The sequence below is a fragment of the Pezoporus occidentalis genome, unplaced genomic scaffold (assembly GCF_034315485.1).
Source record: "Pezoporus occidentalis ecotype Australia unplaced genomic scaffold, CSIRO_AGI_Poc_V1 ctg3, whole genome shotgun sequence".
NCBI classification, from domain to species: domain Eukaryota; kingdom Metazoa; phylum Chordata; class Aves; order Psittaciformes; family Psittacidae; genus Pezoporus; species Pezoporus occidentalis.
In genome coordinates this window covers 5332890-5342853 of record NW_026914940.1, presented here as the reverse complement: position 1 = coordinate 5342853, position 9964 = coordinate 5332890, and the positions used below count along the sequence as shown (strand labels likewise).

Sequence of the window (9964 nt, the reverse complement as noted above, 5' to 3'; positions counted from 1 at the left end):
GCTGGTGCAGTGCTGTGTTTTGACTTCCAGCCTGGAAACAGTGCTGGTGATACCGATGTTTTCAGGTGTTGCTAAGTGATGTTTACCCTGACCAAGGACTTTGTGAGGCTCATGCTCTGCCAGGGAGGAGGGGAAGCCGTGAGGAAGCAGAGACGGGGTGCCTGACCCAGGCTAGCCAAAGAGGTATTCCATACCACAGCACGTCATGCCTGGTGGGGGGTAACTGGGAGTTACCCGGAAGGACACGGGCTTCCGGGTGGGACTTGTTTCTTGGCCGGTGGTATCGTATTCTCTTCCCTTGTTATTTCCTCTTATCATTGTTGTCGTTGGTGGTAGCGGTGGTGATTTGTGTTGTACATTGGTTGCTGGACTGTTCTTGTCTCAACCCGTAGTAGTTGCACTCTTTCGATCCTCCTCCCCATTCCTCCGGGAGCGGGGAAGGGGAGAGCCCCAGGGGGGGCCCTCGATTGCTCTCAGCCCAGCACCCCTCACTGGGAGTGAGTGAACAAGCTGTCTGGCTAGGGTTTAAACCACGACAGTTCTTATCAGACACCGTAAAAATACTGATACAGTTCCAAAAGGGTAGCCTGGAGGAAGAGGAAACAGGAATGCCTAACAGAATGAGTCCAGTATACAATGAATTTACACCTGATTGTCTGCAGCAGTGCTTTTAAACTCGGACAGAAAGAGGTAGCAATGATCATAGAATCAGCTAGACTGGAAAAGACCTTTAAGATCATCAAGACCAAGACCAACCATTACCCCAGGACTGCCAAGGCCATCACTAACCCATGGCACTGAGGGCCTCATCTAAATGTGTTTTGAACACTTCCAGGGAAGTAGCCTGGGCAGCCTGTTCCAATGCCTGAGCACCCTCCCTGTGAAGAAATTGTTCCTAATACCCAATCTAAACCTCCCCTGGTGCAACTTGATATTGTTTACTGTTGTCCTGTCTGTTGTTACTTGGGAGAAGAGACTGGCCCTGAACTCGCTTCATCTCCTGTCAGGCAGTTGTAGAAAGCAATAAGGTCCCCCCTGAGCCTTCTCTTCCCCAGACTAAACCCCCCCTGGTCCATCAGCCATTCCCCATCACACTTGTGCTCCAGGCACTGAACCAGCTCCAGTGCCCTTCTCTGGCACCTCAATATCTCTCTTGTAGTGAGTGGCCCAGAACTGAAAACAGGATTCAAGGTGCAGTCTCACCAGTTTCGAGCACAGGGGCTAAAACAAGACAGTGGAGAATGCGGGCATCGATCCCGCTACCTCTCGCATGCTAAGCGAGCGCTCTACCATTTGAGCTAATTCCCCTCCTTCTGGTGCATCCCTGTAGGAGAAGGCTGCAGCATTCTCTTGGGCAGGAGATGCAAGCAAGATGAAGCAGGAACTGCAGACTGGCTCAAAGACTGAGTGGCAGAGTGAATGGTTGTGAAGTATAAGGGTCTGCACAGTCATCTAACTGCATACTACACATGACTCAGTTAAGATTGCTATCACGCTGATATCGTGACAGGCTGAAAACAATGCCAGCTGTACAAGCATTTTGGCAATGGTAGTCTATGGGAATGTGAATTTAAAAACAACAAAAAAAAGAAAAGAGCCATGGCTTTTTTAACACTAAAGGTAGAAAAGACTATTTGTAAATTTGATTTTTAAATGCAAGGAAAAATAAAAGAGCTAATCTGGCTAGAAAGAAAGCTGGTTCACAGGCTTTGCCATGAGAGATCATTTGCCCTGCCATTTGAGACTGGATCAATAAACCATTAGACCAGTTCCCTTTTCTCATCTACGCAAAAAGTACAGTGATTTGAAAGACCAGTTTGCATGCAAATAGAAATATAGATCTAGTCCTTGTGCAGAATCAGGGCAACAACAGCCTTAGGCTTCTCAGGTTGACCAAAGCTGGTTAGGAAGCAGATGATTAACTGTGGCAGGTTTTGTGTACTTGTCTCTTCACATAAGGATGAGAGTGTAGGTTAACTTTCTGATATTTATGCTACATTCCAGCAGGAATTTGCATCATTCCAGAACTCCCTTCCTTACCAATGAGACAAGAGAAGAGAAATGACCTGCACCTGTACTAATCTATTCCAGGTGTCAGGAGAGTCAGATCAGTAACTGTGGTTTTAACGGTGTCAGAGTTTGAGGCAGCTCAGCTATGTCCATCTGCAGCCCTGTGCTTTGAGCTAGAGGCTGCTACAAAAGAAAGGAACTACAGTTTTGGCAGTGTTTAGAAAAGCTAGAACAAGTCTTTTTTTGGTCAGAAGATGGAGGTGGGCTTCAACTAACTTAATTTTAAATTGGACATCTATAGCTAAGCTAATCACCCAAGTTTCTCATTCTAGCCAGCAGAGAGAGTAAGTTTTTCAGAGAGTCATTTTTCTGCCCTATTTTTAACCACGTACTTTGTCTTAAGCTGTATTGCACCAAGAAGGAACTGTTCTCTCCAATGACTATAAAAGAAGCTGAGATAGTTTGGCTATGCACATTGTGCAAGATGAACCAGACTCTTAAGTCCCCAATTCATTTTTCTACAGTAACAGCTATAATAAGAAGTTAACATCTAGCCACAAATACATCCTAAATCCAAATGTAAGAATTACATTTAGAGAGCTCTGGAAATGAAAATGATGAAGCTGGCTCAAGACAGCAGATTTGTCACAGTTGGCAGTGGAAATGGTTATTTGAAAGAGGCAGCCAGCGTCCTAACTTATATCTTAGTGGACAGTTCAATGCAAGGGGAAAGAAGGGTATCAGACTGTGTGCTTACAGAGGTATACTTTAAACAGCAGTTGGAGTCATTAGTTAATGAAGACAATTGGGTTGTTCACAATGTAGTGGTGTTCCTGAAAATACCCCTTCCATAACAGGGCCAGTACAAGGCACTAAAAGTTGTTTCAGAATGCTTAAGGATATCATCCAGCAACGCTTTGATCTCTGGTCTTATTTCAAAGCTATCAGCTTTCTGCTAGGTCTCAGCATCATATGAATCTCCTACTTCAATGTCAGCCTGCGACACACTGACTAATTGGTTTTGACTGCTTTTAAAAGTCTGTCACATCGTTGCTCTTGGAAATGTACATAGCTCGTGATATTGCCTGCATAACAACTCTGTACTTCATCCTGAAAGCCTTAGGGCTCACTTGTTCCAGTCTTCCTGGAATATATAGACTGATCAGGTGAAGCTAGCATCTGGACCATGTCACTGTTAAGAAAGAGCCAGTTATAAAAGGTGTGGGGGATTCAAATAAAGGCACTGAATCTTGCTGAGATGTTAGACCTTTAAATATTTGTTAATTCTTCCATTAAAGTTACAAAAAGAAAAGAGAAAGGTGAATGTGCGTGCAGAAGGGAGAAAGGGTGAGGAAAATAAAGCATTAACATTTTGAAACTTAGAGTATCAAGTAAGGATGTCAATTTAACAGTGCCCTTCAAATGCTTTTCTTTTAGCAGAGAGTAATTTTAAAAGAAAAACCTAAAGGGAGAGAAACTATTTAATAGTTTTTCAAAATTATTCCACGTAGCAATATTTACCCATTCTGGGAAGAAGTTATGTTTCCATTCCTTTTACTTATTGGGACTACTAGTTTTTCCTTCTTTTTTTTTTTCCCCTGCTCGGTGTATTTGATGGCAGTACAGGGCACATAAAGTGCCTTATTTATTAGTTATAAATTAGCTGAGATTGTCTGAAGGTTTTGCTACTGCTGTTATTAAAGCCTGATGTTATTTTCTTGAAGACAAAACAGTAATAACCCATGAAAGTGGGGAATGAGAGGAATGGTGCAGTAGCAATGCTTCTGTCTGCTGCTGCTGCTTCTTGTAAATTTCACTGGTAAGGATAAAGAGTAATACATACAGTTTTATTATATACTAAAAACCAAATAAAATTCTGCTACCATCAGGATGTTTAAAAAGCTTTTAACTGGGTTGGTGGCATTTTTGTGTGTGTTTGTGGCTTTTTCTTCATTTTTTCTTTCAATTTTTCCTAGTCATGGGTTCACAGCAGAATTGTAAATGAAACAGTCATTCAGGGCCACATCTTTCTAAACAAGAATGTAAGAGAAGAACAAGAACAAGGAGGGAAAAGGTCATTGAAGGAGAGGATCAAGGCAGGGTCAGGGTTTCCTCACTTCTCACATGTCCCTGTCTGGGCTATAGGAGCCATTATGGGGATGCATGGGAAGAGCATTGAAATAGTGATGGGCTGGGCAGGGTACAAGAGAGACCTTTGTCTTTGTGCTGGCTACTGGAGGAGCCAGGAGGTCCAAGCCAGCTACTGAGGAGTCCATGAGGTCTAGGGATCAGCTGAGGGGCCATTCTCCGTGTGTATGTCTCTGTGTGAGCGGTATCTGGAGGGCCACAAGGGCCCAAGGGCCAGCCTCTGAGTAGATTCAGTGTCTAAGGACTATTACTGCATGGTCTATAGTGTGTAGTGTTGATATGTGCAAGTGGGTTTGTGTATCGTTAACTGGAGTGGGTTGGCAACTTTGGGGGCTCGAGATGAAGCCTCAGCTATGGGGCAGACTGAGCATCTGAGGTAATTTACTGCAGTAATTGTTTATATGTATAAACAAGTTTTATTTCTTTTATATTATAAATATATGTTTTATATATAAATATATATTGCTTATTGTATATGCATTTTACACTAAAGGACTTTCATCCGGATCAGAGAGGAGAACAGGAAAAGGCCTTTGGTGCTGTTTAGGCTTACACATTTGCTGAGCATGTTTGTTTATTTTGATCTGTGTAGCTGTCTGTGTATGTGTGCATATGTGTATGGTGTATGTCTGTTTGTGCATGTGCTTACTGTAACACACTCTTGGCCTCATTGCTGGCTGAACTTGGGACATGTGCATCACCTCTGTTAGTTGACCAAATCTGACCACTCCCTAGCAATTAGGACAGCTGGAATCAGGTTGGAGATGCTTTCTCTACAGCTGCAGGGACCTGGTGGGAAGTGGCAAGAGAGTATGTTTGTCTATTTCAATAGTTCATAAAGCTTCAGGAGCATAGGAGTCTCAGCTGCGCCAAGAGGCAAGATACAACCCTAAGCAGCAAGAATTCTTCTGCTTTGCAACTGGTTTCTGGCTCCAGGGAAATTCTTGTCCAGGCTGTGGAGTAAATCTTGGAACCGCTGCCCTATGGGAGGTAAGTCGCCACTAAATTGACATTCTGTGCCTGAGCTGACAGCTTTTCCTAAGGTCTGATTTCTACAAAACAAAACTATTAATAATTAAGGAGTGAGTAAAAGCCTGTGTCATGCCTTGGCTATTTGGTATTGGCATTTGATGACAGACACATTTTTAAATGTGACTTTGATGCTGGGCTTTCCATAAAACAAAATAAAATATATCTGTCTAACTGAATTTAAACAGTCATATACTTTCCACTGTTCCTGATAATTCTGCATGAAATATTTACTCCCAAGACAGCCTTCCTGTCTATTCCCACACTTTTAATCTCATGTGGGTGACTTGTGTCAAGCTTGAATGCCCCATGATGCCTTTCTCTTTAATTTTTTATTATTTTATTACTCTATGACTAATTATTTTGTTAACTGGTTGATCCGAGGTTTTGGCAGCAAAATCTGGCCCGATGAAGCTGAAGCCACTCCAGATTCTTGGAGTTCCCCCAATATGATCTATAATGATGTTCATGGTGTATCAGTAGGAGACTAATTGGAGTGTTCACGTCCAGAGCTTTCTTATCAACAGCTCTATGTAACAGTTCACTTAGGCTTCTGCTTTCCAAAGTAAGAAGCTGTGTGGGTCTCTGCTGCTTGAAAACACAAGTGCAAAGAGTCAAAAAGAGCCCAGCATGTGACATCTGTGATTTACTCCTCACTGAGTCAGACCTGAAAGAATGTCTGGAAACACAGGGAGTGAGGAATCCAATTACTCCCTTCTGGAATCAAAGACAAGACATGAAGTTTCATTTCTAATGCAAAATATGAGAGCAATGCTTGGAACCCACATTGCTTTTCTGCCAGACGAAAACCGAGGCAGAAATTCTTTCTCACTTTTTCTCTCCATTCTCTGACCTGATCAATCCTGAGGGTTTTTTTGATAAAGTGAAGCCAATTCAAAAGCAACTTAACCTTGCCCTTGTTATTAACAGCCTTCTTGTCAAGGAGTATGTTGCAATGAGGAAAAGCTGGGTCTTTGAAGTTATTCAGGCATAAAGGTTTATTCTAGGTAAATTCTCTAAAAAGAAGTTGTTCTGTTCGCACTTTAAAATAAACAGTCATTTTCTCAGCAGATGAGCAAGACTTTCTTTACACATTCTCTGAGAGCCACCAGATCAAACTGCTCAGAGGTGATGCATCTTGTTTCCAGATCCTGTTTTAGCTTGGGTGGTGGAACCTAATGGAGCCAGTCTCTGCTTAGAACTATGCAATGAAAGGACAAGAAACAACTGTCAAAGATGTAGAAATGAAGTTTCTAAGAGACAAGGAAAAAGCTCTTTAAAATGGGAGTGGTCATGCACAGAACAGGTTGTCTAGAGAGCCTGTGGAGATTGTTCTTGGAGACATTCAAAACTCAGCTTTTCACAAACATGAACAACCTGAACTAACTTCAAATTTATACATGTACAGAGAAGGTGGAACCTCCAAGGGGTCTTTCGAAGTTCATTGTTTTCATATTTTGGTATGTATACACAAAACTTAGACCACTGGAAACCTGAACTACCGCTGAGTCTAGATAAAAGTTAAGCAGAAGCTTTGTGGATCATAATGCTGTTATTTTACTACTGCAGACCTACCTTAAGTCCTAACCTCATGCCTCTCAGATCACTTATCCACCTATCATGGTTCTAAGAATTGCAGGACACACCAGCAAACAGACTGAGTAACGACCTAAAAGAAATGGACAGAATCATAGAATAGTTAGGGTTGGAAAGGACCTTAACATCACCCAGTTCCAACCCCCCTGCCATGGGCAGGGACATCTCACACTAAACCATGTCACCCAAGGCTCTGTCCAACCTGGCCTTGAACACTGACAGGGATGGAGCATTCACAACTTCCCTGGTGTCGTGGTTTAAACCCAGTCAGGTAGCTTGTTCACACTCCCAGTGAGTGGTGCCGAGCTGACAACAATCGAGGTCCGTGTCCGTCTCCTCCCCCCGCCTCCCCGCACTGGGGCTCTCCCCTTCCCCGCTCCCGGAGGAACGAGGAGGAGGATCGAGAGAGTGCAACTCTACAGGTTGAGACAAGAACAGTCCAGCAACCAATGTACAACACAAATCACCACCGCTACTATCAGCTAAAACAGTGATAAGGGAAAATAACAAGGGAAGAGAATATGATACCACCGGCCAAGAAAACGAGTTCCACCGGGAAGCCCCTGTCCTTCCGGGTAACTCCCAGTTACCCCCCACCCCAGGCATGACGTGCTGTGGTATGGAATACCTCCCCGGCTAGCCCGGGTCAGGCGCCCCGTCTCTGCTTCCTCACAGCTTCCCCTCCTCCCTGGCAGAGCATGAGCCTCACAGAGTCCTTGGTCAGGGTAAACATCACTTAGCAACAACCGAAAACATCGGCTTCACCAACACTGTTCTCAAGCTGGAAGTCAAAACACAGCACTGCACCAGCTACCACAAAGGAAAAAACATGACTGCTACTGCTGAACCCAGGACATTATCCACCCCTTATTCCATACCATTCATGTCGTGCTCAGATCCCACATTTCAGTGCCTCACCACCCTCACAGTAAAGAACTTCTACCTTATACCCAATCTGAACTTCCCCTGTTTAAGTTTTAACCTGTTACCCCTTGTCCTGTCACTACAGTCCCTAATGAGGAGTCCCTCTCCAGCATCCTTATAGGCCCCCTTCAGATACTGGAAGGCTGCTATGAGGTCTCCATGCAGCCTTCTCTTCTCAGGCTGAACAGCCCCAACTTTCTCAGCCTGTCTTCATACGGGAGGTGCTCCAGTCCCCTGATCATCCTCGTGGCCTCCTTTGGGCTTGTTCCAACAGTTCCATGTCCTTTTTATGTTGAGGACACCAGAACTGCACACAATACTCCAGGTGAGGTCTCACAAGAGCAGAGTAGAGGGGCAGGATCACCTCCTTCGACCTGCTGGTCACGCTCCTTTTGATGCAGCCCAGGATACCATTGGCTTTCTGGACTGCAAGCGCACACTGAAGCCGGCCCATGTTCATTTTCTCATCAAGCAACACCCCCAAGTCCTTCTCCGCAGGTTTGCTCTGAATCTCTTCTCTGCCCAACCTGTAGCTGTGCCTGGGATTGCTCCCACCCAGGTGTAGGACCTTGCACTTGGCATGGTTAAACTTCATGAGGTTGGCATCAGCCCACCTCACAAGCGTGTCAAGGTCCCTCTGAATGGCATTCCTTCCCTCCAGCGTACCAACCAAACCACACAGCTTGGTGTCATCAGCAAACTTGCTGAGGGCGCACTCAATCCCACTGTCCATGTCAGTGACAAAGATGTTGAACAAGACCAGTCCCAACACTGATCCCTGAGGGACACCACTCATTACTGGTCTCCAGCCGGACATTGAGCCATTGACCACAACTCTTTGTGTGTGTCCATCCAACCAGTTCTTTATCCACCGAGTGGTCCACCTATCAAATTGGTGTCTCTCCAATTTAGAGACAAGGATGTCATGTGGGACAGTTTGAATGCTTTCCACAAGTCAGATACAATATACCGTGATTCTTCTACATATTGTGCTCTGTGGGCTTCCCTTCTGATAAAACAGGTTGGGCTGTCCCCTTCTTTGTATCAGAAGATCAATAAGCAGTTTAGAATCTCAGACTGTTGACATTTTCTTTTCTCCCTCAAAGATACCTTGGCCTGGTGAAAATTCAGTCTGGTTTTAACAGCAAGGAAAAATTTAGCAGCAATAAAAGCTGAGGGTTTACATTGGGCTTTGACAGGAAAGTGAAAGAAGAAAGATTTGAAATCATTTTCAGGAGTAATTCAGTTCCAGAATTTGATTAGGGATCACAGTCTATTGTCTGAGGTTAGTATTTATTCCTTAAGGTATTTCAATTCACTGCAGAAGTAAATGCTAGGGAATGGAAAAAACTGTCAAAGTACCTTAGCTTTAAGGCCCATATTGCTAATCATGACACCCATGCCCCAAGGCCTTGAACCTATAAGTTCTTGTTGAACAAGGACAGCGTGTGGGAGAGGAAGCTGTACAGAAACACAAGTGAAATTAAGTGCCAGATTTATTTCTCTGCACAGAGTGGAAGTGAAACTTCAGTTTTCCACAAAACTGCTTTTTATTTGCAAGTAGGGGAAGGAAGAAAGGGCTATTGTTCACCAAAGACTGTTGGATCTGACAAATTAGTGTGCCACATCCACAGCCTGTTTATGCTGATTTACACCCACTGAGGGTCTGGCCTGAATGCTGAAATATAGAACTCAGCTTGGTAATGAGATATTTACTCATGTGGTCCTGTTAACCCCATTACAGCTATTCAGGATTAAATTGGAAGCTGCACGACTCAGGTTGTTTTCCACTCTCTGTCTCCTTTTTTACCTCATGCTTTCACATGAAACAACTGGCATCTGCCCAGAATGAAGCATCAGCTTGCTAAATCCATTCTGCATGCTTTTGTTCTCTTGCCAAAAGAAAACTTCCTGATCTTCTGGATTGATCAGGCTATTCAGAGCTTCATTTGCTAAACAAAAGTAAGGCAAAATAATGCAAGTGTTATCTGGCTACTGTCTCGGGCAATATTCTTACTGATTTGGAAAATTTGTCTCTTTTTTTTTCATGTATTTTTTCCTTTTCTTCATTCCATTTGGAATTTTACAGAGGTACATGCATTATTCCATTTGTGGCTTCAGTGAATCTCACAGGCAAATCTGCTGGTCCATTTGTTGAGGTTTATTTGGGTTCTTTCCTGTCAATCAGATCTAGAGCTTGTACAACTAGATCCAACTTCATTGAAGCTCATAACTTTAAATGATTTAGTGATATGCA

General features: G+C 43.7%; 1 non-coding gene across 1 annotated transcript; it reads right to left on the bottom strand.

Annotated features, from left to right (window-relative positions):
- Positions 1–1235: 1235 nt before the first annotated feature.
- On the bottom strand, positions 1236–1308 carry TRNAA-AGC (transfer RNA alanine (anticodon AGC)). The gene has a single exon. It is a non-coding gene; the product is annotated as a tRNA-Ala (tRNA).
- Between the last annotated feature and the right edge of the window lie 8656 nt (positions 1309–9964).